The sequence below is a fragment of the Poecilia latipinna genome, unplaced genomic scaffold (assembly GCF_001443285.1).
Source record: "Poecilia latipinna isolate Pla-1442-1.1 unplaced genomic scaffold, P_latipinna-1.0 Scaffold1947, whole genome shotgun sequence".
Taxonomy (NCBI): Eukaryota; Metazoa; Chordata; class Actinopteri; order Cyprinodontiformes; family Poeciliidae; genus Poecilia; species Poecilia latipinna.
The window spans coordinates 115,168-118,510 of NW_015114563.1; the positions used below are offsets into that span (position 1 = coordinate 115,168).

Here is a 3,343-nt window from a genome sequence, read left to right on the forward strand (position 1 = left end):
CTCAAATCTCCACTTGTCTCACACGTTGGCCATGTGGAACGGAAGCCCCTCGTCCAAATAGACCAAAGTCCCCATCTGACCTTAGGAGCCTCCCATTCTGGTACCTTAATGGAAACACAGACAGCAGTCACAGGAAGACAATGGAGTACAGAGTACAGAATTCATTGACATTTTTATCAGTGAGGAAGATAACTGAATTTTTATAGGGAGAAACTTCCTGCAAAACCGGACTTGGGATAACGACCTGTCTCCTAGAAACACCTGATCGCTTTGGTCGTCCTTCATTGAAAACCTTGAATCGCTCTTAGTCTGATCCCTCCCCAGTGGCAACCTGTCCTGGGAAGCCTCACTACTGGCTGAAGCCCAAGACAAAATCTCCATCTGGGTCATTGGGATACTCAAACCCCTCCACCACGTTAAGGTGGCGATTCTGCGGAGGGGTCACCAGCAGATCGCGATGGATGTTTAATCCAAGGGATCCCCCATCCTGAGCAAGCACAAGGCAACAGTGGAGAGGAAAACTCCCTTTAAAAGGAGAAACCTCCAGCAGAACCAGGCTCAGGATGAGCAGCCATCTGCCGAGGCTGGCTGGCTTCAAGAGGGCAAAAATAAAAAAACAAACACAATCATGTCAGCAAACCTCTGAAAGAAGAAAGACAGATTTAGTTACAATATTAGTTGTACACACTCACAAATGAGAATTTGGACAGACCAAATAAACCTAACAGTGATGGTTTTACTGTGGGAGGAAGCCGGAGCATCCGGAGAGAACCCACGCATGTGAACCTATCTGTAAACCTTTTTACTGCAAAGGCAACAGCTCTACCAACTGCGCCATTATACAACTCCTTCAGACAATCTAAGGAGGATATGGACAAACTAATTAACCTGAAAGTTATTGTTTTACTGTGGGAGGAAGCCGGAGCACCCGGAGAGAACCCACGCATGCCACTTTTACTATCTGTGAACCTTTTTACTGCAAGGCAACAGCTCTACCAACTGCGCCATTGTACAGCTCCTTAGGACAATCTAAAGAGAATATAGACAGACCAATTAACCGGAAAGTCATTGTTTTTCTGTGGGAGGAAGCCGGAGCACCCGGAGAGAACCCACGCATGCCACTTTTACTATCTGTGAATCTCTTTTCTGCAAGGCTTTCCTCCGTGTTATTATTCATAGAGCTAGTTCCCCATGTACTTTGATATGATAAAGGCAGGTGTATTCTGGATTACCCCAGTTACTATTTACCTTTAGAGTTACAAAGTCATAGGAACCAACGTTCTCATCCTGTAAGCCAAGAGAGATACAAATTAGGGTGGTTAGATTGATAATCCATAGTTTCAAATAGACAAACAATAGAAACAAAGGAGATTTGTCTTAAAGTGCATGGAAGCCTAGTTAATCTGGCCTTGCTGTAAATATATTTTTTGCATAGTTTTTCTCAAGATAGCAAGGCAATTATACTGATATTTTGCTAACCAGAAAACAAAATGTTATGGTGTAACACTGTGATTTTATTCTTTGTTATCAAGAGACAACAAAACTTATTGTTTTGTGATAAGTGTTGTGACTTTTTAACACATATATGTTAAGTACAATTTGCATTATAAGTGACTTATTTACAATTGTATGTTAAGCATAATTTACATTACTATTAACTATTATTAACTGAATTTAACATGATTGTATATAATTGCAAAAGCTGAAGTGAAACATTTAAGTGCGAGGCATGATTTATTTGGATAGGGAGGACGCCTTTTATTTTGAAGAATGCTTAACAGGATCTGGTTCCGTATTTTGTCACTGTCTTGCTTCTGTTGATTTTGGTTGCTAGGTAACGAACAACTGTTGCTGTTTCTCCTCAATAAAAAGTGAACAGAAATGTTCAGTAAAAGAAATCAGAGTCTCTGTCCTGATTGAAGAAGCTTCCACTCCGTAACAATAAGAGGTTCACTTTTTTGTTGTCAAGACACAATAAAAGTCTTATTAATGAGATTTATGCCAAGAAAAAAAATATTTTCCTCCTTAAACGATGGTCAGAAAAACAAAACAAAACAAAACAGTTTCTTGCATCTGTTCAAGTTAATCTCTCTCTGTTTTGGAATAATTAGGGTTCAATAACAAAACTTTCTGTGGCTGCATATGCAGGTGGGACATGGTGCTGCATTTAGGCACTCTGTCTAGTCTAGTGTTTTTCCAACCACTGTGACGAGGAACACTAGTGTACCATGAGTGATCGTCAAGTGTGCCGTGGAAATTATCCAATTTCACCTACCATATTTTCCGGACTATAAACTGCTACTTTTTTCCTACATTTTGAACATGCGGCTTTTCTATGGATTTTTCTTCAACCACCAGGGGGCTCTTTAGCAGGAAGTGAATCATTGGAAGTCAAAATAGGAAATCAAAGAAGAACGCGCTAATTTTCATTTAGAACAAGCACATGCTAGCAGCAGGCACGACGGAGAAATGTTTTCAAACTCATATGATGCAGCTTCTAAGTTGAGGAGTATCGATCTGGCAGTACAGGAGGGAAATAAAGACACTACACGTAAACTCGGCGTGAACAAAACCGGATATGGAGACAGAGAACTGAGTCCTTAATATATTCAGCAGTTATTAGAATGCAGCCCTCTGCTGCCCTCTGCTGGTCCTTATGGGAAACCGAGAGCAACAGAGATACCAGCGGCCTTGTAGCCCGGTGCGGCTGATATATGTAAGTTTCCAGGGGGGAGGAGGTTCAAAAAATTTGAAGGTACTATAGTATGGTGCACTCATAGTCCGGAAAATACGGTAATTGGTCTTAAAAGATTTTTTGAAAACGTATTAATTATCTGCACATAATGCCATCTTTGAGTGTCTCTGATGTAGTAGTGACTAGCGGTGTAATTTTGTAATGTAATTACAAAATTGTAATTTTATTATCACTAGAATGGTAGTAGGTACAACCCCGCCTCTTGCCAGGAACGTTAGCTGGAGATAGGCACCAGCAACCCTCCCGATCCCACTAAGGGACAAGGGTGTAAAGAAAATGGATGGATGGATGGTAGTAGGTACCTAGCATTTTACATTAAAACAAGAGAATTAGTGATTAAAACAAGAGAATTAGTGATACATGAATGTTACTACATTCATGTATCACACACGACAGTGTTGTGGGACTGTTCAGGTGTATTTTTGAAGTGGACATGTTAAGTGCAATTTGAAATAAGAAATGTAAAATATGATCAAAATAATTTTTTGTGTTTATTTGATTCCTATTCAAGACACTTTGATAAGAATGACTATATATGTAATATAGGCAGCTACAGAGTATCTTTGTTTACATTTTTAGTTGGTGGTG

General features: G+C 39.9%; 1 long non-coding RNA gene across 1 annotated transcript; it reads right to left on the minus strand.

Moving 5' to 3' along the window:
• Positions 1–324: 324 nt before the first annotated feature.
• On the minus strand, positions 325–3,040 carry LOC106935321 (uncharacterized). The gene is made up of 3 exons (XR_001421877.1): positions 2,947–3,040; positions 2,356–2,362; positions 325–336 (listed from the first exon to the last, which is right to left on the minus strand). It is a non-coding gene; the product is annotated as an uncharacterized LOC106935321 (long non-coding RNA).
• Between the last annotated feature and the right edge of the window lie 303 nt (positions 3,041–3,343).